Raw genomic sequence first — 26,859 nt, 5'->3', positions numbered from 1 at the left:
TTTAGTGATACAAGATGTTATCGCGGGGGAGGTGGGGTGAAGGGCACACGGGCTGCTCTGCGCTATTTCTGTAACTTCCTATGTATCTATAATTATTTCAAAATGAAAAGGTTTTAAAAAGATGCCATTGTTTAAGAAACCAGGGACGTGCTGCTCCTTCTCCAGCCGCTCTGTTTCTCCGAGCTGTGAGCTCAGGGCCTGCTGACCTCGGCGATGGACCCGTGGTGGGTCTCAGGGTCCCCTCTTTCAGAGGCTGACGCCCCTCTGGGCATCTGTCCCCCTTTGCCCTAGACCAGGATTCTCCTTTCTGTGAGGGAGCTCGGACCTTGTAAACGGCTTCCTCGGGTGCCCCAGGAACCCCTGCACCTTCCCGTCAAAGCCAGGCATGCTCAGCCCCAGACTCCCCCACCCCACGCAGCCCCGCTGCCCCTCCCAACCCCAGGCTCTTGTGATTCTGCTTCTCTTGCTGGGCACGTTTGCTAGGCTCTTTCTTTCTCTCTCTCTCTCTTTATTTATTTATTTTATTTTATTTTATTTTATTTTTTTGTCTTTTTGCTATTTCTTTGGCTGCTCCTGTGGCATATGGAGGTTCCCAGGCTAGGGGTCTAATCGGAGCTGTAGCTGCCAGCCTACACCAGAGCCACAGCAACGTGGGATCCGAGCCGCGTCTATGATCTACACCACAGCTCATGGCAACGCCGGATCGTCAACCCACTGAGCAAGGGCAGGGACCGAACCCGCGACCTCATGGTTCCCAGTCGGATTCGTTAACCACTGCGCCACGACGGGAACACTCTCTCTCTCTCTCTCTCTCTCTCTCTCTCTCTCTCTCTCTCTCTCTCTCTCTCTCTCTCTCTCTCTCTCTCTCTTAAGCTTTGTTGAAGTGTAGTTGATTCACGAGGTTGTGATCACTGCTGCCGCACGCACAGCGAAGCAATTCCGTTATACACACATCCATCCCCGTTCAGTTTCCTTCCCCACTCAGATTATGTTCGCTGCTTCATGCATTTCCCTCAACCCCCAGGGAGGAGTTGGGGCAAGTGTGGGTGTCCCAGGAAGAGGGAACCCTGGGAGCAAAGGCATGGTGGGGGGACCCTGGGGGGCAGTGTAAACACAGACCATCGACAGAGCAGCATAGGCAATTCTTTTCTGGGGGACGCCGAGGTTGGGCCATTCTGCACAAGGGGGGATGGTAGTGAGCTTTTCAGAGACCCGGAGTCACCAACCTCGTGGTAAAAATGGAAACAAAACTCTCCAGCAGCAGTAAAACCACGCCGTCGTTCGTGCCCCAAACACAAGGGGCTGTGATCTTCCGCGGGATCTGAGAAGCCTGTGCAGGTCCTTCTGTTTCTGTGGCCAGGCTGCAGCTGCAGGGGATGCAGGTACAACCCCTGCCTTGCCAACTAACTACCCAGGACTCGGGACCTCATTTCTCTCGCTCCCCAGAGCCTGGCGTTTGAGTTGGGCCTCTTCCAGGGACAGTGAAACGCGATGGCCCATTATGACACCCACGGCGAAACCCCACCCCCCCGTAGCACAGAACTTCCATGTGGACCAGATCGGGCTGGAATACCTTGGTGTTCAGAGGCGATTGGTCACAGGCCTTTCTGGATTAGGCCCCTCTGGATCAAGAAGATGAGCCTAGGAATTCCCAAGTGGTGGGAGGCACCGTGTCACCTCCTGAGGTGTCTCTTCTCTCTGGCTCACTCAGATTTGGCTTCAGAGTGTGGGGTCCTGCTGTAGCTTCGGGAGGCAGGCTTGACACCCCAAGTTCCTGTGGCTTCCTCAGCCAGGATGACTTTCTCCCTAAAGGAACTCGGGGACCCCCCCCCCCCACAGGGGCCCCCTTCTCCACGGGAGCCTGATTCCCTGTCTGTCTTCTCTCTGTCCTTTGATCAGCAGCTCCTGCCCGTTCTCCTTTGTGTGGTCCCTTCCCCACAGACCGGGAGGGGGGCAGCTTTGCACAGGCCTCATTTCTGAATTTCAGCCTCTCTTTGCAGCCGGCTGGTTCTCACAGGCGTGGCTGCCTTAGGGACTAAGGTGGGGACTTGACGTCCCCTGAGAGGCTCCTGTCTTAGACCATAAAGCTTCCTGAGTGTGGGGACAGCAGGATGGCCCGAGAGGAGGGTGCCCATCAGGGCCTGGGGCTGGGACTTCCCTCAGCTGTCACCACAGGCCTTGTTCTGAGTCCCGCTGGTCACATCCCCACTGGAACCAGGAGCCCTTGATGTGACAGGGGCACCTGCTGCTCCGAGAACCTGAATCTGAACCGGAGGAAAAGCAGGGCCTTTATGCAGCCAGCCCAGCTCCACTTAGGAAACAGCAGGAGAGAGAAGCAAGATGCCACATGCATTTTTTTTTTTAATTAAAAAAATTGGGGGGGGGGAGTTTTTCACTGTTCTTGAAGTTTTACGGAGTATAGTTAGTTTATAAGATTGTGATCATGTCTGCTGCACAACAAAGCGACCCGTACCACGCTGCGTTTTATGTTGGGGTGAGCAGCGACAACACGGGCAAAGGAGCAGTCTCCTTGCCAAGACTCACCTGGCGTTCCTCTCCGTCGTAGCCGCCCTGGTTTAGGAAGAGCAGCTAACACCTCCCCAGCACCGAGAACCAGTACTGTTCTGCATGCTTGTTCACAGTAGCTCAGTTAGTCCTCACAGCAGCCCCCTGTCACACATGTGAAAACTGAGGCACAGGGAGGTTTAAAACTGAGATTTAAGCACTGGGGGATTTGAACCTATGCTTCCTGGCTCCAAGGTCCCCGTTCATAACTACAGTACAGCCATTAATCATAAAATAATACTTGTTTGCTAAGCCCTTGCCGAGAGCCAGGCAGTGCTCTTTAAATCACAGCACTCTGTTTAATACCCTTCTGGAATGGTGTTTTTATGCCCATTTTATGGGTACAGAAGCTGAGGCTCGGAGAGGTTGGCCTGTAGCAGCAGCAGCTCGGGACGCAAGCTCAGGTCTCTGTGCTTCCATTTCTGCTCTTTATTTGGGGTGTTCCAGGTGGAAGGGAGGCTGTGAAATGGGACCTGGGGAGGGCAGGGCTGGTGGGCCCTCCATGGTGCCCAGCAGCACTGTGCCAGCTGCTCTCAGCACACTTCCCTGTCCTGGGGCTCAGTCCCCACCTGTCAACGTGGCCTCCAGGCAGCTGCCTTCTGCTTTTCTGATTCTTGCTCAGTATCTTCCCTGATCCTGACTTGCGCAGTATCTTTGTCTTTTTAGGGCTGCACCTGCGGCACATGGAGGTTCCCAGGCCAGGGATCAAATCAGAGCTGCAGCTGCCGGCCTGCACCACAGCCATAGCAACGCCAGATCCAAGCTGCATCTGTGACCTACATCACAGCTCATGGCAATGCCGGATCCTTAACCCACTGATCGAGGTGGGATTGAACCCACCTCCTCATGGATGCTGGTCGGATTCTTAACCACTGAGCCACAACGGGAACTCCCTGACTTGCCCAGTATCTAAGCCAACAAGCCCAGACCTGAATACCACGCCCGTGTCCCACCCTGGACCCACCCTTTAGTCCCAGGCAACCAGCATCTTCTGCTCCATCTCATTCTCTTAGTCAAGACTTGAGAGCTTGAGGTCATCTTTGACTCTTTTTTGTCCACTTGCTCTCAACTCCAATAGTTTCCAACTCAGAGAGAAGTAGGTCCCTTGGAAGGACCCACCCTGGTGATGGGCTAGTGGGGAAAACCCTGGAGTGGCCAAATGAGATCCTGGGTCCCTGGCTCTTTTCTCCCAAACCCACGATGTCATCTGACAAACACCCAGCCTCATGCACCGGGGTAAACTCTCCTCTGCGATGTAAGTCTCTCTCCCCAGCCTTTATGGGCTTCAAGGGTTCAACCTGGTCACGGACTGATGTTCAAATCCCCCTAAAAACCCTAGGTTGATGCCCCACCCCCCGTGTATTTGGAGATGGGGCCTTGGGGAGGCACTTAGGTAGAGATGATTAGGTAATTAAGTTTTCTTCTCACAAGAAAGGGGACACCAGTGCTCTCATTCTCATTGCCAGGGTAGAACACAGAAGGCGGCCTGTCAAAGCCAGAGGTCGAATCTGCAGGCACCTGAGTCTTGGACTTCCAGCTCCCAGAACTGGGAGAAATAGACACCTGGTGTTTGAGGAAATACCAGTCTGGTATTTTGTTACAGCAGCCGGAGAGGACTAAGATGCACCCCCCCAGGGCCTCTGTGGAGGGGAGTGATCTTAGGGCTGAGTTAGGGATCAGCAGCAGGACCCTGGTCTGTCCCTTGCTTTCCGTGCTCCTAAGGCCTTGCCTTTTTTTTTTTCTCTTTTTGAGGATCTATCACGTGCCAGACAGTATGCCAAGCCTGTTAAATGCTTTGTTTCCTTTAATGCATATAATATCCCATCAGACCAGTACTGTGGTTCCTGCTTTACAGGTAAATAAACCAAGGCACAGAGAGGTCAAGTAAGTAGTCTGGGGACACACAGCAAAAGTTCAGGATTTGAACCCAGGCTGTAACTTTCATGCTCAACAGCCTCCCACATGGGGAGGTAAATGCACCTTGGGCTGGTGAGCATGAGTAAGCTTGGCGCTAGAATACGGGCAATTTAAGGAACCCAGCCAGGAGGAACATCCTGACTTCCCATGGTTAAGGCCACCTTTGCCAGTGGTGGTCTTCAAGGAACAGATTCATTCTGCTCGGTGACTACAAAGCCGTTAAGGATGGTGAGAAGCCCCTTTGTTCCAGGCTCAGATTTACCTCCACTCGCTTAGACCTGTTTTTGCAGGAGCAACCTGGGAGCGAAGCTGTTCTATTAAAGTCAAAGAAACACCCGGCAAGGGGGGGTTCATTTCCCCTTCAACCCCTGCACCCTCGTGTCCTCCCAAAGCAGCATATGAGTTCTGAGCAGCTCCAAGCAGTGGGTGGGAAAGGAAGCCTCTCTGCCTGCTCCAGGAAGAAGCCAGACTCACAGCAGTTTGGGACTAGGGGAGCCTGTGCTCCTGCCTCTGCCCTTGACCACATCCTGGAGGACTTTCCAACCCCACCCGAGTTGCACGATGACTCAAGGCTACACTCAGCCTGGCTGGGGGCACGTCCCCGAACCAGGAGCTGTTTTTGCCATGGGCTCCTAGGAACCTGGGGACAGGTGGCCTCCTGGGTGTGCCCGTAGCTCGGATCCGTCTGTTTCTGTCCTCTCCTCTTTCTCAGATGTGTGTCCTCTCTCTCCAGCTCACCTCAGGCTGGGATCTGCCACGGGGAGATTGCCAGAAATTTTCCTCTCACTCTCCTGACACACCCACCTCTCTGACCCATCCCTGAGCCATGATGCAGAAACAGCATCAGGAGTCTGTCCCCCACGGGTGCGGAAGGGTGTCCCATTCCTGCCCCCCGGCTGAGTTCTGGGTCCATTTGAATTTCCCACAATTGCTGTCATAAAATACTGTAGAGGGCTCAGCACTGAGAAAGCTGGCAGAGGCAGGCGGTCAGTCTGTAGGCCACTGATCTGAGGCCGGTAAAGCCTCCCTCTACACTCAAAGTCTACAAAAGTGTGTGTGTGTGTGTGTGTGTGTGTGTGTGGAGAGAGAGAGAGAATGGGGAAGGGTGAAGGGTAATAAACTCCATAGAGAGACTGACTCTTCCTGTGGAATATTCCCTCTCTTTCTCCCAGATATGCGCCTACAGGACTTTTTCAGAGAACGAGGCCAGGCTGTTCCCTCTCAGGAGGCACAGGGATAATAGCTAAGACACTGAGCAACTTGTCAGGCTCAGGCATGTGGCAGACTGTGGTTCTTTGGCAAACAGTGGAATCAGGAGTTCCCTGGTGGCCTCGTGGTTAAGGATTTGGCCTTGTCACTGCTGTGGCTCGGGTTCGATCCCTGGCCTAGAAAGTTCTGCATGCTGCGGGTGTGGCCAACAGCAAAAACAAAAATAAACCAGTGGAAGCAGAGTTCAGGTTGAGCTGCCCTGGAAATGCCAAGGTCGCCGTCTCTCGTACTGGTGGGTCGGGTCGCAGAAGGATAGGGCTTCCGGTTGGTCCTGACCATCTGTCTTGCTACACTGTGCGGGAACCATGTAGAGACCTTCACCAGGTCCCTTCCCTGACCCTTTCCGTCCCACCTCCGTGCCTTTGTTCATGCTGTTCCCTCCCCCAGATGTCTTTCCTCCTGTCTCTGCCGTTCCTTCGTTCTCCGTACCTCAGGTCCCAGCCACAGGCCACCTCCTCCAGGCTGGCTTCCACATGGCTCAGGGAATGAGCAGATGTAAACGGGAAGTGGACAGGGGACAAATCAGACACCACAGACCTGGGGACCCATGGTGGCCATGGAGCACTGTCCCCTGTTTTGTAGGGAGACAGCGAGCCCAGCTCAACATAGACAATCCTGGGGTCCCTTGAAGCTGGGGAAGCCTTGTGGCCCTGCTCTGACCAGTAACACGGAGACACAAGCCTGAGAGGGGCTTTGGGGCAAACTGTTTAAATGCAAACAGAATTACGGTGATTGAAACCCCAGGGGTCAATGTCACATCCTACGGATGAACGGAGAAGAGCTGGAGGAGCCTGGGCCTCTGAGGGCTCTGCGAGGCAGCCCAGCCCACCTAGGATGTGTTTCCTGGGACAGATCCTGGTTTTATGAGGCCTGGGCTTTTACAGTATAGGAGGTCTTCTCTGAGAAAAAAAAGACAAAAGACAACATAATGTGGCTGGAGGAGTTCCCATCATGGCTCAGTGGTTAATGAATCTGACTGGGAACCATGAGGTTGCAGGTTCAATCCCTGGCCTTGCTCAGTGGGTTAAGGATCCGGTGTTGCCGTGAGCTGTGGTGTAGGTTGCAGACGTGGCTCGGATCCCACGATGCTGTGGCTGTGGTGTAGGCTGGCTACAGTTCCGATTAGACCCCTAGCCTGGGAACCTCCATATGCCGCAGGTGCGGCCCTAATGGGACAAAAAGACAAAAAAAATAATAATAATGTGGCTGGAACTTGGGAGGGGTCTGGAAGTTTGTTCCTCGGCAGGACTCCTGTCCCTGCTCTTCTTTATCACAGAGAAGTGGGCTCTTAATTGTTCAGCCAGCGCTCAAAGGTCCGATCTCAGAGCTCAACAAGATTCTGAACCATCGCCCCCGTGTGCTGTGAGGAATGTCCGCCATGGACCGCTGCCTGTCAGTTTAGAACCAGGTCCTAAACCTGGCCGCCGGTGAGCCGCACCTGAGAAGCATTTACAACCTGTTGTGGGTTGGGTTGTGTCCCCCTAAAATTTGTGTGTCGAAAGCCTAGCCCCCAGGACCTCAGAATGGGACCTATTTGGAGATGGGGTCTTTAGAAAGGTCATCAAGTTAAAATGACGTCATGAGGCTGAGTCCAAGTTCAGCACGACTGGTGTCCTTATCAGAGGGGGAAATGGGGACAAAGAGGCTGACATAGAGGGCAGATCACATGATGAGGCACAGAGAGAAGACGGCTGTCAATAAGCCAAGGGGAGAGGCCTCAGGCAAAACCAACCCTGCCAGCACCCTGACCTTGGACTTCCAGCCTCTAGAATTGTGAGAAAACGAATTTCTGGTGTTTGAGCCCCCCAGTTTGTGGCACTTTGTTACCACAGCCCTGACAGACTAATACAGCCCTGAGACCCAGGCCCCACCCCTGGAGTCTGACTGAACAATCTAGGGTGAGCTCAGATCTGGGAATGTTTTAAAACCCCTGATGGGAGTTCCCTGGTGGTCTAGGGGTTAGGATTTGGTGCCTTCACCACTGTGATCTGCATTCAGTTACTGGTCTGGGAACCAAGATCCCACATTAAGCCGCTGCACACCACAGCCACGAAAAAAAAAAAAATAGAAATAAATAAACTTCTGGAGGTGATCTAATGGGCAACAGAGGATTTAAGAAAGATTCAGAGGGTCGATTAAGTTCAGATGGGCTTTGACGAATGAATTGGAGTTCAGCAGACAAAGAAGCAGGGAAGGTGTTCAGATGGGTGAGGCAGCCCAAGTGTGATGGCATTACAGTGCAAGGCTGGGATCCAGGGCAGACGTGGAAGACCAGAGGGGAGATTTTCCTGGGCTGCAGGTTGTAGCAGGGTCTCTAGACCAGACCTGCTGCCATCAGAGCAGCTCCTAGAAAGGCAGCGCTCACTTTCTGCCTGGAGTCCAAACTGTCGGGTATGTGCTATCTCCACTCCAGTGTAGCAGTGAACTCTAACAGGTCGGGTCCTGAGTTGGTGACCGTGCCATTCATAAGCTGGCCACCTAAGGAAGTGACGCCAGTGAAGAGTCGTGAGCCAGTATCAACCGTCTTTCCTTGAAAGAACCCAGTGGACTTTCTCTTGCCTTCCTCTTGCTGAATGCCCTTCCCCCTCTTGGCCTGAGGGCAAACTCCTACAGCAGCCTCAACACCCAGGTCCTGTCACCTCCTCTGGACAGCCTACCTGTCTTCCCTCGGAGACTGCTGCCATCACATCACCCGTTCTGGCACTTTCCATGCTGCATTGCCGTGGTTTGTCTCTATGTGCCCCCCTTCAGCAGTTTATGAGTGCCTTGAGAATAAGAGCTCCTCTCTCTCATTCGTTCAAAAATGTTTACCGAGCAAGTATTGCCTTCCAGACGCTGTATCCTGTGGCAATGAGCATAATTGATGCTCTTAGATACTGACTGAATTGATGGAGCAGGAAAAAAAGTCATTTGAGGGAACTGAAACTAAAGGAACAATTTTGCATCCTGTCGGTTTGCAAACGTGTGTTGACTTGGTTGGCCAGGAGCTGTTTGTACTCTGTGAAGTCACTTAACCGCTGAAAACTCTCCAAGCTATTTTCCCTTTTATAAAGTAAGAATCAGAATCAGCTACATATGCACATCTCTTCAAGGAAAGATCACTAAATTCACTATATCCTATCTGCTTGTATTTTATTTTTTTATTTTTAAGTTTTATTGAAGTATAGTTGATTTATAAGGTTGTGATAATTTCTGCTGCACAGCAAAGTGATTCGGCCATACATACACACATAGCCACTCTCTTTCAGATTCTTTTCCCATGAAGATTTTCGCAAAATGTTAGGTAGAGTTCTTTGCATTTATTTTACTTATTTTTTGATCTGCACCTGCGGAATGTGGAGGTTCCCAGGTCAGGGATGGAACCTGCTCCACAGTGACCCAAGCTGCTGAAGTGACAACGGTGAATCCTTAACCCCCTGTGCCACAAGAGGACTCCTCTGTCTGCATTTAAATTCCTTCCCTGGGGCAAGTGGGACAGGAACCTGGCACTTGATTGATCATTCATCGGGTCGTGTTTGGGGCCCTGGGACAGCCTGGCTGGCTGCTCCTGCCTCTGGGTTTCTTGCGCTGGTTGAACGTGGGCACGTGGAATTGCAGATTGCCTGCTCCCCCCGCGTAGCTCAGCCTTCCAACCTTCCCCACTGATGCCTTTACTCTTTTCCGCAGCTTAGCAAGTTCAAGTTCCACCTCTCCCCTGCGGCCCTGATATATCGACTCCAGCCCCCAATGTCTTAAAGGGCTACAGGAGAAGAAAGAAAAGCCAGAGGCCTGGCTGGCGGAGCCCGGGAGAGGCAGGCAGTCTTAGCATCCTCAGCAAGGGCTCCATCCTTTGGGCCGTGTCCTATTATCGACCCCCTGGGACTTAATTCCCTGAGGTGGTTTCTTCTCAGGCCTGGAGACTCAGGGAAGCAGATGACACTTAGCTTGGCAGAGGGGCTAGCTTCGGAGGGAGGGGCCCAGCTTCCTTCTGAAAGAAAACCAGGTGTTCCCAGGGGAACTGCCATTCAAGGAATGATAAATGCCTCCTTGGCAGGAAGCCTGTTGCAAAGGGGAGTGGTTGCTTTAGCAAAAGATTCACAGTTAATAGATGTTTCTTTGAACCTGCTCCTAGGTTACACAGCAACAAGCTTTCATTAAAGATCACTTGGACCCTGATAGGTGGCCTTTGCTCACTCAGGGACACTGAGGCAGCCCCAGAAGGCCCCTGTCCATCTGCAGTGGCCTTTCCTTACCCCGAGGTGTGCAGAGACAGCAGCATTTAGAGACCCATGAGATGCAATTCTAAATATTTCCACGACTGCGAGCAGAGAGGTGCCTTCAGGTGTGTCATGCCTTGGCTGCTGTAAAAGTTATGCACAGAAGACTCTAATGGGCTGCTCTGTGGCAGGATGAGCTGTTGTGACATGTATGGAATCAAGGACCCGCAACGTTGAGGGAAAGAGTCGGGGAGAGGGTGGGGTGAGCGGGCCCAGGCCTGCCGCCCATGGGGCCCACCTGGGCAGCCTGGGGAAGTGGAAACGCAGGGGCTCCGGCCAGGCCGGATGCAGCAGGTGGGGACCACAGCCTGGAGGGCAGGGGGGCCATTGTAAAGCCTGCCCATTAGAACCGTCTGGACCCTTGGCTGACCACTGCAGACCAAGGGCTGCTTCCTGGAGGGAGAAAAGGGAGAACTGGGTCAACTCGAGGGGAAGCTCTTACCTTCCCTGCTCCTTCGAGCGACATGGTGGGAGCAGACTGTTAGCAGTTTTGGAAACCCTGGTCGTTTGGTCCATTCAGCAGATGCTGGCTGTGGGCCTGTCTTGAACCGGGCCGGGGCAGGGTCACCCCTGGGAGTGAGCGCCTGGTTGGAGAGCCAGGCCGGCTAGCGGGCAAGCAGAGCCCGTTGGCGCCCCTGTCTTCGCCCTCCCCTCCTCTTCCTGCCAGATCTGTCACAGATCGGTCAGCTTCTAAGTCACGGTTTGAGCATGACTCCCTACCTGGAGCCTGTCCTGGGCTCCCCATTCCTGAGTCCTGGGTTTCAAGGACCCTCAGAAGCTGGTTCCACAGCCTTTCTAACTTTTATCCTCACCTCCTCCTGGGGCTCCAGATGGCCCAGAAGTTCTCTGCCCTCCCAGCTGCCCGCCCCGCCTTGGCCAGAGCATCTTCCCTGCCAGGAAACTTGCCCACCCCCTCCTCCCACCTCCACTTTCGAGTCCCAAGGCAAGGCCACCTCTCATCCCTCTTTGCCCCAACTCCCAAACGCAGCCGCCACCCTCCCCCCCACCTCCTGCATGCCCCCTGTCTCCCAATCGACAGATTATCCCGGGCTGCTTTTCACAGTCGTATTTCAGATGCTATTGAATATCGAGCCCCCAAAGGGAAGTGGCCATAGAGTCAGCCCCTGGTTCTCCATCCGACCGCCCGTTGGAACCCCCGGAGCTTTAAAAGAACACTGATGCCTGGAGTTCCAGGCCCAGGGATGCTGATAAGAATTGGTCTGGTCGCAGCCAAGAGGGGGGAGTTTTAAGAACTGAACAGGTGGTGGAGTTCCTGTTGTGGTGCAGTGGTTAACGAATCCAACTAGGAACCATGAGGTTGCAGGTTCGGTCCCTGCCCTTGCTCAGTGGGTTAAGGATCCGGCGTTGCCGTGAGCTGTGGTGTAGGTTGCAGACGCAGCTCGGATCCCGAGTTGCTGTGGCTCTGGCCTAGGCCGGTGGCTACAGCTCCGATTCGACCCCTAGCCTGGGAACCTCCATATGCCGTGGGAGTGGCCCAAAGAAATAGCAAAAAGACAAACCAAAAAACAAACAAAAAAACCCCAAAAACTGAACAGGTGGTTCTAAATGCAGCGATGTTCTGAGAACGTCTCTTTAACCTAGTGATATCCTGCACCCCATGTGCTTATTGAATTGAACGGCATCTTCAGAACTTGCGGATGAAGTGAAAACGCTCTAGACTAGCACTGCCCAATGACAATCTAGCCACATATGCAATGTCCAATTTTTAGTCACTATGTGCAAGAAAGTAAAAAGAAACAGTGAAATTAATGCTGATATCTTTTATTTCATCCATGTGTGCAAATAGTAGCATGTCAATATCTAATCCATGCAGAAGTTATTAATAGGTCTCGTGGATTCTTTTTTAAACATATACCAGCTCTTCAAACTCTGGTGTGGCATTTACACTTACAGCGCAGCTCCATTTGGAGGAGTCACATTTCCAGGGCTCAACAGCCACATGCAGCTAGTGGCTGCCGTATTGAATGGGGGGTAGCTATAGACCAGAGACCAATCGAATCATGATGTTTCTGTGCGGAGCTGGCCTGGAGCACAGGCGCGCTGTCCTGGCAGAAGCAAAGGTGGCTTATGCAGCTGCTGTGAGAGAGTGCCAACCCGCTTAGCCCCAAACCCCCACTTCCCTCCCTTTCTAGTTAAATCACAGCATCTTCTTATCTTGCCCCTCTCTCGGCTCTCCCCCTGCCCACCGCCCCTACCCCACCTGGGTCCCACATCCAAAACAAACTTCCTTCCATCCTCAGCCTTCTGGGGGCCAGCTTTCCAGCACCCAGCTGTGGACCTGCTGGGTTTCCTGTCCTGGTTGCTCTCTGGAGAGCTGGCTGCCAGTCCCTGCGGGGAGGGAGCCGTGGGAGGGTCGGGCCGCCTGGCCTGGGAGACCAGGGACAGGGCGGGAAGGGCTGGAGTGTGTTTTTCTCTCTCGCTCGCTCTCTCTTTCTTGTGCTTTCTCTTGCTCGCTCTCCCATCAAACGCCAAGCCACCGGCCACCCCCTCTGGAGCCCTCAAGAAGTCTCAGAAGCCGAGTAGTTCTCCAGGTGAGAGTCACCTGGCTATGTGCCAGCCTCCCAGGGGCAGCCCATGGTGGGGACATTTTGCTGCCAAAATGTGCAGAGCCAGCAAGAATAGGACATTATTAGGCCTTCCCGCTTCGTCCCAGTTACCAAGCACATGACTCGGCCCTTTGATGTCTCAGTGGGGGCTCTGGCCCAGCTCTCCGTGACGGCTAATATGGTATTTCTGCAAATGCTTTCCCACTGGCACGTACTATCATTGTGCTCTCACTGATTATCTTTTACTTCCAAAGGCAATTAATCTTCTTTGCCATCTTTCTCTTCCCCCTTGCATGTGGCCAGTTCCCAGCCTTTGTTGCTGTTTCGAATCTGTGAATCGTTTGGAAGCATGTGGTAAATTGGCTTTTATGCTCTAAGTTTTTGCTGAAAGCGGAGAAGGCAGGGAAGGCTAATGAGAAATACATTTTTTTAAGTGCTATAATTCTTAGGCATGTAGCAAGAGGTTTCACATGAAAACTTGGAGAGATTAGCTGTAGATGACCCAATTTCACGGCATTGTAAAGGGCTTCGACACGACTGGTTCCGCAGCTCAATCATCAAAGATTCATTGAGCGGCAACTCTGCGCAGGGCACGTGACAGGTTCCTGGGAGGTGCTGGAGGGACAGACACCACAGCCTGTGATGAGCGGAGGACGTAAGGCATGGGGCACGGGTGGACAGAGAGAATACAGGTGTTAAGATCATATGTGTTCTGTGGAAGTTTCAAAAAGCAACCCAACAGACCTAAATGCGACTGTGGGTGTTCAGAAGAGGGAGGGTGATCAGGAAAGTTCCCGGAGGGGCAGGTGCTTCGGCTGAGCAGAAAGGGTGGGCTTGGGAGGGCATCCGGTAATTCTGCAGGAGGTTCTGCACTGGTCCAGGGGTGGGGGGAGGGGTGCCAGGCTTTTTGATGCTTGCAGCTTGAAGGCGTCTCCATCTCATGGCGAAAAGTGGTGATTCTAGGAGTCAAAACCATTAGGTTTTCTTTCCAGCTCGCTGCTGACTTTAGCCAGGACCTTAAGACCCCTTGATCTGCTGTTCAGGAAAGCCCAGAGATTGACTGTTCATCCATCATCCACCGACCCAAACATCCATTCATCTATGGATCCATCTGCACATTCATCCATCCATCTGCACGTCCATCTGTCCATAAACACATCCATCCATCCACTCATGGTCCATCTTGCCTTCCACCTGCCCACTCACCCACCCATCCACCAGGGCAGTCACCCACCTCTCTGTAAACAATGCAGCATCCAGCCACCTAGTCATCCAGCCGGCCAGCCACCCAACCATTTCTCCATCCCTCCAGTAAATCAGCTGGGTACTTTTTCATTCATCCAGCCCTTGTTTTCCAAGGACCTGCTCTGTGACAGTCACCATAGTACGTGCTGAGAAATTAAGAGTTAAAAAGCAGGTTTCTTGCCATCAAGACAAGTCAAAGATGGAAATGATCCATATACGAGGATTTATATTCAAATGGCAAAGTTGTTGCATAAGACCGCAGTAAGTAACGATGGCCAGCTTAGAGGGAAAAAGCTCTGAGCCAGTGCTAAGGGCGTGGGCTCATCTTTGACCTCACGAGACTACAAGGATCCGTGAATCTTTGCCATTAGACTCAACCGTCTTGGACACAGAGACCGTATTTCCACTACCACCCCCAGACCTAGGCAAGAGGGGTGCCTGTTCTGGGGCCCCCAGTTCAGGGCCCTGCTGACCCTCCTTCGGCCGTGCCTGTCTCCACAGAGTGAAGAGTTTGCGGGGCCAAGGGGCCATGCTTCCCTGGAACCCATGCCTCCTCCCCCTCCTTGAGGTCACAGGTCACAGAGAGCCAGGCCCCGATGGACCTCTTCCCCGTATGGACCCTCCTGAGAGGCTCCTGTCCCTGATGTGTGCATCCCTGAGCCGAAGCCACGGTCCAAGGGTAGCATTTATGGAGTGTGGATGGAGCTCGGACGAGCAGGCTGGGCTGACCGCTTGTGTGCATGCAAGGCTCCTAATACACGGGACCGAGTGGGGATGGGGCGAGAAGGCGGCAGGCTACAGGCCAGGGACAGAAGTCTGCTCTTCCTAAGCCGTCGGTTCCAGCACCGAGCCCCAGGGCATCCAAGAATTCTGTATTGGAACACGGCCCTCCTGGTGGTTATGAAGGCAAATTTTTCAAAGAAGGTGGAACGAACACATTTTAATTAACAATTTTTATGAGCATCACCTTTAAATATTTAGGAGGTCCCTGGTGGCTCCTAAGGACTTGGCATTTGTGACTGCGGTGGCTCGGGTTTGATCCCTGGCCTGGGAACTTCCGTATGCATCAGACGCAGCCATGAAAGAAAACCATTTAAATCTATGGTACGTGGGTCCCCTTTAGTGTTCTCACCTATAGGTCCTACAATCATTAGGGAGGTTCAATCCTAAGTTCCTGGGCACACATGACAACTCCATGTAAGACATGATTCTGGGAGTTCCCGTCGTGGCTCAGTGGTTAACGAATCTGCCTAGGAACCATGAGGTTGCAGGTTCGATCCCTGCTCAGTGGGTTAAGGATCTGGCGTTGCTGTGAGCTGTGGTGTAGGTCGCAGACGCGGCTCAGATCCCGAGTTGCTGTGGCTCTGGTGTAGGCCGGTGGCTACAGCTCCAATGAGACCCCTAGCCTGGGAACCTCCATATGCCGCAGAAGGGGCTCTAGAAAAGGCAAAAAAAAAAAAAAAAAAAGACATGATTCTGGACCGGATTCTGAACTCGAGGCAAAAGTGATAGCAGACAGAACTGGAGCAACTGGAATATGGACTGTAGATTAGACGAAGGTATTATGTCAGTGAGAAACTCCCGAGTTTGAGAACCGTGCTGGGCTGGCCTAAGAGATTATCTGTTCTTCGAAAATCTAAGTGGAAGAATGAGCGGCTGGTGCCTGCAGCCTTTCTCAGATGCTTCGGAGGAAACAGAAAGACGGAATAACACAAATGTGGCAAAATGTTAAAAAGTGATGAATGTGGGTGAAAAAGTCTATGGAGGTCTTCCCTCTTTTCAACTGTAAGCTTGAAATTATTTCAAAATTCAGAGTTTAACAACAAAAGGACACAATGCCTTGGGCAGAGTAGGGATTTAGTTAGTGTTTGCTGGGGTGACATTTTGGGGCCAAAGAAACGAGTTCTGTGACTTTTTAGAGGGTGTGGCTAAGCAAATCCCCCCTCCCTTTGCTGAGCTTGGCTCTGTGGGGCTTCTGAAGAACAAGATGCTGCATGTGTGGGTGGCCATGGCTTCGGTGAGTTGGACTGCCTCTGCCTGACACAGCAAGGCCTGCACTAGTGCAGCCTTCAGAGCAAGGGCATCTGAGGAGGGGAGTTTTAATGCTACTTATTATTACTATTATTATTAATTTGGCCACACCTGCAGCATGCAGAAGTTCCTGGGCCAGGGATGGAACCTGAGCCACAGCAGTGACAACAATGGATTCTTAACCACTAGGCCACCAGGGAACTCCCAGTGTTACCCATTCTTGAAAGGAGTCACTTCTCATTTGCACTGGACCAGCAGGTGTAGCATTTTGTACCCCAAAACCACTTTTCCCTTGAAAATGGATTTTCCCCTGGAGAGCCAGTGATCAGTCCACGTGCTCCCCGCCAGACAGCGTGATCTGGAAGTGGCACAAAGATGCTGCTGTTCTCAGGAAAGGGAGCAGGAGGCTCCAGCTCTCCGCCTGCGCGGACTGCGCGGGGGCCCAGCGGATGTGGGTTTTCCCTCCCCCCGCGGAGCCCCAGCGCTCCCTTCCTGCTATCACTTCCACTGGTGTTGTTGCTGACCGGTGGCCAGACCCCCCGGGCCAAGTGTTGATTCCGATAGGCCCCTGGGTCACGCTGTCAGTGTTGGCCCGGGCACCGTGCGCCCTGGCCGCCCTGACAGCTGGAGGAGATGCTCGGAGTGCTGCTTCCACACTTGGCTCTCCCCTCGGAAACTCTAGGCTGCTCAGTCCCCTGAGCAGGCTGCCTGCCCGCCGGGCCTCCCAGCACGGCACCTTACTCCCTGGGGAGCCCTTCTGGTTGGGAGCCTACCCTTCACCTTGGCTTTCCCAGGGGCCGTGCTGGCCGTGGGCGTCATTACACGCCCCTCATCCAGCCCTGAACGTCCAGTCTGAAGGCAGGAACCACCCAAAGAGTAGATGAGACCTGCTCCTGGAGGTCCTCCCCCCAAACTGGCCACCCCCAGCCTGTGAAAAGCCGGGGCCAGGATATCCAAACAGATCCCTAGAGCGTTGGACAGGATTCTGCTTATAAAAACGAAGGACATTTTCCAGCCTACACGAAACCCTTCCAGAAACGGACCTCTACCAAGACAGCATCCCTCACCGCTCTGCCTCAGCGCCTCCTCGGGTCCCACAGGCACAGCATCCCCCACATGGCAGGCACCCGAGAAATAGATGTCAAGAACGTACATCCCTGCCAGCTGGCATGGATGCTTTCTAGCCCACAAACCCTGATGCTGCTCCTTCAAAATCCAGGTTCATACTGTACAGCACAGAGAACTATATTCATGTCCTGTGATGCCCCATAGTGGAAAGGCATTAAAAAAGAATATACATATATGTATAACTGAGTCACTTTGCTGCACAGCGGAAATTAACACAGCATTGTAAATCATACTTCAATAAAAAAAAAATCCAGGGAGTTCCCTGGTGGCTCAGTCGGTGAAGGGCCTGACACTGCTGCTGTAGTGCGGGTTTAAGCCCTGATCAGGAATTTCCACATTCCATGGGCAGAACCAAAAAAGAAATACAGGTCCAGCCTTCCTCCCATAGGAAGATATCTTGAAGTTCTTTCCCCAGGAACTGCTCCCTGTTCTGACATCTAGAAGCAGGGGTCTGAAGCCCTGGTCGGCCATGCAACACATACTTCTTATTCATTATTTTCATCGAACGCATAGTTGGCTCATAATTACCAGAGCAACAAAGTGAAAAATTTGCCGAGTTCCTGCCCTCAGAGAAGTCCCCACAGCACGGTTAGAGTGATGGTTACTTTATTACATTAGCTTGGTTGGGACACAATGCTCAGATATGCGGTCCAACATTATTCTAGATGTTTCTATAAGAGTGGGTTTTGTGTGTGTGTGTGTGTGTGTGTCTGAGGTGAACAGGACAACCACTACACTATGGAAACTTGAGAGTGGGTTTTTTGGAGGCAACTGACATTTAAATTGGTGGACTTTGTGTAAAGCAGGTTACTCTCCACAATGTGGGTGGGTCTTACCTAATCAGTTGAAGACCTGAATAGCCCAAAGACTGACCTCCCCAGGGTAAGAGGGGAGTCTGCCAGCAGATGGCCTTCAGATCTGAACTGCAATCTTGGCTCATCCTGGGTGTCCAGCCCAGAGGCCCTCTGTGCAGATTTTAGACTTGCCAGTTTCCATAGTTGTGTGAAGCCAATTCCTTAAAATAAATATCTCAATCTCTCTCTCTACACACACACACACACACACACACACACACACTTTATTGTTCTCAGGAGAAGCCTAACTAATACCACGATGGAGCCGGGTCAATCAACAGAAATGGTACAGTAGGGGCAGTGCAAAGTGCCTTCAGAGCAGAGGACTCTCTAGCCCAGCTCGGGGGCGGGGGCAGGGGCAGTTTCACAGAGGAGTGACCCCAAGCCAAACCCAGAAGGAGACCTTGCCACCTCGCCGAGGTACGAGCTGCTTCGAGGAGGAGAGTTTCTTTGCCCTGCGTGGAGCCCCGTAACGGTGGATGCTCTAGACAGACAAGCGAGGCAGCCAGCCCGCCTGTGGTCCTCAGCGGAATCTACCAAGAGAGGCTTCTCCTTACTGTGCAGGGGAGTCAGAAATGCCTTTGCAGGCCCTCGTGGCTTCCTCACCCGGCAGCCTCAGCCGGAGGTCGGGGAACGTCAGGGAGACCATTCATCCTTTCCTCCCCGTCCCAGCCCCAAGTCAGGGTCCCTCCCAAAGGTCTGCTTCGCTTCCCTCTGACCTGAATCGGGCCTGAGCGCATGGGCTCAAGTGACATCGTGAAGTCAAGATCTGCTGGTTCTCGTAACTTCGATCCTCTGAGCTGACCTGGTGTTGGTCTTTTCCAGGCTATGAATCTTTGCCTTTCCTTCAGTTCTGTTAGCAACGCCATCCTTCCAGACAATCCCTTAAATCAGGTGGAGCTGCAATTTCTCTTTCTGTGGCTTGCAGCCAAGGAATCTCCCCAACTTTGTGGAAAAGGACAAGGGTGTGTGAGGATGGGCTGATACACGGAGAGCGGAACTTCCCGTGTATTGAGTATCCCTCCAGGCCAGGAAGGGCGGCTCGCCTTGTGTCCCGAAGATCCAATATGCATGTTCCCCCAACACATGCACATTTTAACGTGAAAAACCCAGCGTCATCCTCTCCCAGCTGGCAGTCACGGAGTCAGCTGAAGGTGCGAGAACATCAGCGCTTGCAGGGTCAGCGGCTGAGACAAAAAGCCCAGAGAGAATGAGGAGCAGGCTTCTAAGAAAAGCTTCGTTCAGAGTTTCCTTCCTGGCTCAGCCGTCAACGAACCCGGCTATGATCCATGAGGATTTGGGTTCGATCCCTGGCCTTGCTCAGTGGGTTAAGGATCCGGCGTTGCTGTGAGCTGAGGTGTAGGTTGCAGACGCGGATTGGATCCCGCATTGCTGTGGCTCTGGTGTAGGCCGGTGGCTACAGCTCCAATGAGACCCCTAGCCTGGGAACCTCCATATGCCGCGGGAGTGGCCCTAGAAAAGACAAAAAGACCAAAAAAAAAAAAAAAAAAAAACTTGAGAAGAAATGGACTCTGAATGAGAAGGTTTAGGAATTTTTTGGCCAATTCAGTTCTCTTAAATTTGTCATTTCAGGAGTTCTTATTGTGGCTCAGTGGTAACGAACCCAACTGGTATCCATGAGGAAGGGGGTTCAATCCCTGTCCCTGCTCAGTGGGTTAAGGATCCAGCATTGCTGTGAGCTGTGGTGTGGTCACAGATGTGGCTTGGATCTGGAGTTGCTGTGGCTGGCAGCTGCAGTTCTGATTCAACCTCTAGCCTGGGAAGGTCCATATGCTGTGGGTACAGCCCTAAATTTAATAATAAATTTCTCATTTCATCAAGAACACAATAGTGATTTAAAAAATTCTTTGTCCAGGAGTTTCTGCTGTGGCACAGTGGGTTAAGGACCTTTGCTGCAGCTCAGGTTGCTGCTGAGATGGGGTTTCTAAACCTGGCCTGGGAGCTTCCAGGTGCGGCCAAGAAAAAGATAAAATAATTCTCTGTCCAAATGTCTAAAAGAGTTCTTTTAATAAGTATAAAATAAATATTCTAAGCCAGAGATTGGCAGCATTTTTCTGTAAAGGGCCAGATAGTAAATATTTTAAGCTTTGTGGGCTAGACAGTCTGTCACAAGCACTCTGCTGTTGCAGCACCAAAGCCACCTCAGACAACATGGAAATGAATGGGCAAACTGTGTTCCTATTATGTATCAATATCCTAAAATATTGATTTAGGGCACCGAAATTTGAATTTCAAAAAAGTTTTGAGTGTCGTGAAATATTATTGTTTTATCGGGACCATTTCCAAATACAAAAGCCAGTCTTAGCTCATGGGCCACACTAACAGAAGGCAGGTGGAGCGTTTGCTAACCCCTGCCCCGAGCGATGAGAAAGCACTGCTTCCTGGTCCTACTGACAGTGTTTCCTCCTTCGTTCACTGATGGTTCAATAATGGTGTCAGTGATATGAACTTTGCAGCAATCCTATGAAGTGGGTGACATTTCCAGATGGTGACAGCAAGACATAGAGAGGTTTTGGTGGTTCAAGAGCAAGCAGTTAGTAGATTAGGAGGTGGCAGAGTTGAGGTTCAGCCCTAGGTTTGGTTAACTAAAAAAAATGAAGCCTCGGGAGTTCCCGTCGTGGCACAGTGGTTAACGAATCCGCAGGAGCGGCCCTAATGAGACAAAAAGACAAAATAATAATAATAATAATGTGGCTGGAACTTGGGAGGGGTCTGGAAGTTTGTTCCTCGTCTTTGCTTTGGGAGATCCCGTCGTGGCACAGTGGAAACGAATCCGACTAGGAACCATGAGGTTGTGGGTTCAATCCCTGGCCTTGCTCAGTGGGTTAAGGATCCGGCGTTGCTGTGAGCTGTGATGTAGGTTGCAGACGTGGATTGGATCCCGCATTGCTGTGGCTCTGGTGTAGGCCGGTGGCCACAGCTCCAATTAGACCCCTAGCCTGGGAACCTCCATATGCCACGGGAGTGGCCCTAGAAAAGGCAAAAAGACAAAAAAAAAAAAAAAAAATGAAGCCTTTTTAAAGATTGCAAGTCTGATCTTATAACTGACATGATGTCTGCAGGTAAAACCTGGAGTGGACCTAGTGCCTCTAGCTGCCTCTTGTTCGAATCTACCTCATCCAGGAACATGGGTCCAGATTTTGGGTGACCAGCCAGGTACTTCATTTTCTAACTGGGAGATGATGGCGTGGGTGCCAGGACTGACATCTGTTTCTGAGGATGGGCTCACTGTCCCGTCCACCTCTTGCTATTAAGAAATGCATCTTGGGGAGTTCCCACTGTGGTTCAGCAGAAACGAATTTGACTAGCATCCATGAGGACGCAGGTTCAACCCCCAGCCTCCATCAGTGGGTTAAGGACCTGGTGTTGCTGTTAGCTGTGGTGTAGGTCGCAGACGTGACTCGGATCCTCCGTTGCTGTGGCTGTGGCAGTCACTGGCAGCTACAGCTCCGGGTCGACCCCTAGCCTGGGAACTTCCATATACCGCAGATGCAGCCCTGAAAGGGGGCGGGGGGGAAGCACTTTTATGCGAGAGAAAAATGCAAATAAAAACAATAGAATGAAGACTGGTTTGAGCGTTCCCATTGTGGCTCATGGTAATGAACATGACCAGCATCCATGAAGACACAGGTTGGATTCCTGGCCCTGCTCGGTGGGTTTAGGATCTGGCCTTGCTGTGAGCCGAGGTATAGGTCGCAGATGTACCTCAGATCCTGTGTTGTTGTGGCTGTGGTGTAGGCTGGCAGCTGTGGCTCTGATTGGACTCCTGGCCTGGGAAATTCCATGTGTCTGGGTGTGGACCTAAAAAGAAAAAAGAAAAAAAAAAAAAGACTAGTTTGTAACATGTGTAATTGGCCTCAGATACCTCTGCTCTGATTTGACTCCTGGCCTGGGAACTTCCATGTGCCTGGGTGCGGACCTAAAAAGCAAAAATAAAAAAAGACTAATTTGTAACATGTGTAATTGGCCTCAGATTCCTCCCTGATCTGTTTCCAAATCGCTGTTTCTATAATGTGGGCAGGGAATCACTGCCTCACTTAGGTTCTCCGGGAGGCCTCGAGGAGCAGAGGTGTGGACCAAGCGAGTCCTGTGGTCGATGGAACAGGGGCTGGCATGGCCCGGTGGCCCCAGAGCCACAGAAGGAATTAGCAAGGGTTCTGCTTCATTTTTCCAGGCACCATGCAGTGGACAGGCCTCCTGGACCAGCTGTCAAATGAATTCTGCAAATGGGCTTCCAAGATCAATAGTCTGCAAACATCTATCCGGCCTGCAAACTCTGCCTTGGGCTCCTTCACTTTCATCAATGCCTCTCTCTCCTGGGCATGACTGAGGGTCGGGAAGGTAATAAACATGACCAAGTCAAGAAGTGGCTTAGTGCCTTAGCTGGGATTCAAATTCGATTCTGTCTTCCTGGGAAGCCCATGCTGATTTCACTTTACAAAAGTGGAGTGTTTCAAAGCCAATCAGAACTATGGTATTAAGTCAGAAATATGGCCTCTCTCAGGTCCCCAGGATCATCTCTCATTAGAATCGCCCTGTCCCTCGGTCAAAGACAAATTCATATCACCAGGTGAGTGCATCCAGTTTATCACAATTGTGGAGCTGACATGATGTTTTCCCATCTTTAATTCTTGGAAGCTGTTTGATCTCCATGCCGGATGTGTATGTGCAAAGCTGGCTCAGAGCTTGGTGGACACTTAAGATGGAAGACAGTTTTTATCATATAAACAGAATGCATTTTGTGTGTTTGTTTGTTTTTGGCCAAACCCATGGTATGCGGAAGTTCCTGGGCCAGGGATCGAACCTGAGCCACAGCAGTAACCCAAGCCACAGCAGTGACAATGCTGAGTCCTTAACTGTTAGGCCACCAGGGAACTCCAAACAGAATTTTTTAAATTTACAGGTTCTTTTGAAGGTATTCCACTCTTTAGAGTTGTATTTCATCCTGAAAATAGTAGTGGGTTGTTGAGAGCAGCTGCACATTTCTAATCTGCCAGACAATTGGAAAGACTGGAAATCTCCTTGGGGAGAAGGCAAAGCATGTTGTAACATTGATGGGAAACTGACTCTTGTTGATTACATACTGCTGCATGGAACTGACTGCCAGGATGATGTGCTGTGGTTGAGGAGAGGAAATGAAACCAACAGCTCTAGGGACATGGAGCACCATCTATTCTGCTCCTCACCTCGAGGCAGCCATAGACATGCGAGCATGGCTTTAGAAGGAAACTCTGCTATGTTGGTCTTGCCAATGGGACCTGAACACTAGTCAAAGAATTCCAACCACGTTTGTGTTGGTTTGGCATCTGCCTGGGCTACTAGAGGACCTCAATGGTAAAGGGCTCTGGAATATCCTTAAAAGAACTCCAGAAATTCACAGATACTTTCAAATGTCACATGTCCTAATAATTCAATTAGTTGTTCTTAACTAACTGCTCAAGTTATTAAATTTCCAGCAAATATTTCAAAACCAATGGCTCCAGCTGTTGGCAGACCCAAGGATACTCATAGATTACATGTGGCTCAACATCTGAGATACATCAAGACCAGCCCTGGACCACCTTTTGAGATCACAGCACTCAGCTGAGCATCGTGGGGGGCATGAGGACAGAGGAGCCCCCCTCCCCCCACCCAAGGGCAGATACCACTTGGAGAGAGGATGGAAGACACGGCCGGCAAAGCAGGCGGGCCCTGCCGAGTAGCCAACGAGGGGACCAAGGTGGTGCAGGGTTTCAGAGGAAGGAGGGGTGGTTGGGATCTGGGCCTTCATGTGGGAGCTGAAGGACGGGGAGACTCAGACAAGAGTGGAGGGGATGCAGTGAGCGCTTTCGAGGGGCACGGCAAGCTGGCAGATTTGGCTGGGCAGAGTGCTTGCCTTAAGAGCAGGGCAGGACGGGGATGGACATGTGGGTTGGGCTCAGGTGGTGGGGGATGTAAAGCCTGGTGACAGGATTTGGATCTTTACTCTGGGTGCAGTCAGGAGCAGGGCTCCAGGGGCGCAGCGTGCCCCGATGCGCTCCTCTCCCTGCCTTCTCTGTCTTGGTATTGCCGTGCACCCGGTTGTGAAGACCCCAAACCAGGAAGTAGCCTGATTTCCTCTCTTTCAGCCCTCCTCCCCCTGCTCACTCTCCTACGGTCTACCCCAAATCCCATCATCTCTGGCTCCCAGGCTGGTCCAAGGCTCCATTGTTTCTTGGCTGCCTGAATACAATGGCTTCTTCACCGGCCCTGCTCTCCATCTCCCCAGCTCCTTTCCCAGCTGGCAGAGCCCTGTGGGACTGGCCCAACCAACCCTCCTTCTCTGTCTCTATCCCCACCCTGACCTCCTCCAGCCACACAGCAACATGCCCCCCTCAGGCCTACCTCAGGGCCTTTGCACTTACCATGGCCTCTGCCCAGATCATTCTTCTCTCAGCTCCTTGTACTGCTCATGTTTTCATTCGGGTCTCTGTTCACATATCCCGCCCTTCAGGAGCCCTTCCTGACCCCACCACCCAAAGAGAACCTCTTCCCCCGCCAGCTGTTTTCTCCATAGTAGTGATCAGCATGTGGAATTATTATTTATCGATTTGTGAGTGAGAGGCTCACTCTCTCTCACTCCCCTGAGTGTAGCTCGTGGGAGCTTCATTTGGTCTTGTTCATTGTCAAAGACCCACATTCTAGAGGTGGGCTGACCACAGGGAATTCAGGGACTCCTCGGTCCATCCGGTAATCTTCTCAGAACATGGTTTTAAATGCATAAAAGAAAACAGGTAAGATAACAGAAAACACCAAGAATACCGAAATATAATTGAAATGGCTATCGCAATATTAAAAATGAATAGTGTAATAATGTATATGCTTCTACATTCATGTATTAAATAATGAAATTCAATGAGTGTGATAATGACGGTAATAATGACACCTTAAAGTATCGATAGCATTTGCTACATCTACACATGCTGTAAATTACTACAAATGCTATTTTACAACAACTGCAATGATTACATTCTGATATGAAACTATCCGAGCTTTCTATTGGTGACAAAAGTCTACTACTGTGATTGGGAGCCTACGTTCATCATGAATGGAAATGCTGACTATCACCTCTAGGTTGGTAAAATTAAAATTTCATTTTTTCCCCTTGAAGTTCACAGACCCCCTCTATTCACGGACCCCAGGTGAAGACACGCTGTACTAGGTGCTAAATAATAATTTGTTGGAGAAACAAGTGGGTGAGTGGATAAAGGTTTTGGAGCAGAAGCATGATGCCTACCTGCAGTGCCCATCAGAAAAGATTTATATTGCTTTGGCGAGCCAGACTCTGTGCTAGGTACTGAACATAACAAGGTGGAAAAGACACAGCCCTACCCCTGAAGTTTCCAATCGAGTTGTAGGAAATAGTTGTGCCTAAGCAGAAAATTTCAATCCAAATTTCTGAAAAAACACAAATTTTGCATGGCAGATCCAACAGCTGTACCAAGGTACTGAACCCACACAGATGCTGCAGAGCGAGCAATCCTTAAGCTGAATAATAGAGAGTAAGTTACACTTGTTCAGACAAAGGAGGAGTTGGAAGTGTGTTCTAGACCCAGAGAACAGCACAAGTGAAGCTCAGAGTTTTGGGGGGAGCAGAATGGAGAGCGAAATGCTGTGTGGGAGGTAGGAGTGATTCTTGTCTTCTTTCTGCAAATATTTATTGAGTACCTGCTAAGTGCCAGCCCTGATCCAGGGATTGGGAATTCTGTGCTCCTTGAGACCAATTCTGTTTCCGATGAGGTTGCATTGGATTAAAAAAAAAAAAAAAAAAGATAACAAACAAATCAGTACGTACTATGGTGTCTAACCATGAGTTCTGAGAAAAATAGAACTGGAGGTGATGGGAGGCACTTGTGATGCCAAGAGATGTTGTTTTGATTGAATTGTGTCCCCCCCAAACGTGTATGCTGAAGCCCTTACCCTGTGCCTCACTGTGTTTAAAGGTGGGGGTCTTTCAACAGGTAATTACGGTTAAACGAGACCGTAAGGGTGGGGCCCTAATCCAACAGGGCTGTGCACCTATAAGAAGAGGAAGGGACACCCAGGATGAGCTCAGAGGACACAGAGAGAAGGTGGCATCTGCAGCCAAGGAGAGACCAAATCGGCCAACGCCTTAACCTTGGACTTTAGCCTCCAGAGCTGGGAGCGTCTATTCAAACCTGGGTCTGTGGGACTTGCCTGGGCAGCCCCCGTCTGACCGATGCGCATGCGCTTTGTTAGAAAGACCCGGTTGGCAGCTGGTGGAGGGAGATACCGGAGTGGTTGAGCGAGAGAGGCAGGACGTGGTCCAGAGGTGGTGGTGGCACCGTCCAGAGCGGAGATGCAGGTTCAGCCAGGCCCCCAGCGGGGGACGTGGAGATGAGGAGGTACGCGGTGCCAGGGATGGGAAATGAGCAGATGTGGACGGGAGGCGGGCGGGCAGCCACGTTTCCCAGGTGGTGACCGTGTGCATGAGAACCTGGGCCTGCCCTGGTCACTGAGCCACCGAGACTGCGCAGCCCTAGGATTTCTTCCATCGCCACGTTTCTGTGCAGACGAGGAAGTGGGGGGAAGGGAGGCCATTGTCCTGAGACTTGCCCTCTCTGGCCAGGGGGGCTCTTGGGGGCCCCATTGTTCCCACACAAAGCGGCAGTGATAAGTTGATTGTTTGCAGCTTCTGGTGCCAGTGGGAGAGGCCTCCTCCTTGCCTTGTGCCCGCAGCCTGGGGTACCGCATGATATGAGGCCTCGGTGGCTCCCAGCGCCGCGGAGGAGGGGCTTGTACCTGCATCACACAAGAGGCATTGATGGGTTGTGGGGCGGGCAGGGAAGGCCGAGGGCCAAGCCGGACAGCACTGGGCTGGCACAGGCTGCCCCCGGGTCTGTGGGCGGCATATCAGCGTCTCTGTGCTTGGGTCCCATCGTCCTTCGGTTCTTCCTGCTTCCGCACCCCCCCCCCCCGCTCCGCCCCCGTTTTTCCCTCGGCTTCCATTCCACTCCTACTGTTTGC

At 51.8% G+C, this 26,859-nt stretch overlaps 1 protein-coding gene across 2 annotated transcripts in view; it reads left to right on the top strand.

Moving 5' to 3' along the window:
- ATE1 (arginyltransferase 1) overlaps window positions 1–24,730 on the top strand; it is a 244,120-nt gene extending 219,390 nt beyond the window's left edge. For both annotated transcript variants that reach the window (XR_014827025.1, XR_014827014.1), the window contains 2 exons: window positions 20,916–21,009; window positions 22,028–24,730. The gene's annotated coding sequence lies outside the window, so the exon portion shown is untranslated. The remainder of the gene's footprint in view (window positions 1–20,915; window positions 21,010–22,027) is intronic.
- The last annotated feature ends 2,129 nt before the right edge of the window (window positions 24,731–26,859 follow it).

The sequence above is a fragment of the Sus scrofa genome, chromosome 14 (genome assembly GCF_054392235.1).
Source record: "Sus scrofa isolate SSC_HxYL_T2T_F1_AM1 chromosome 14, Sscrofa_HxYL_maternal_Yorkshire_Landrace_v2.0, whole genome shotgun sequence".
NCBI classification, from domain to species: domain Eukaryota; kingdom Metazoa; phylum Chordata; class Mammalia; order Artiodactyla; family Suidae; genus Sus; species Sus scrofa.
The sequence above is the reverse complement of the archived record's forward strand: the minus strand, read 5'-3'. Positions and strand labels throughout refer to the sequence as shown.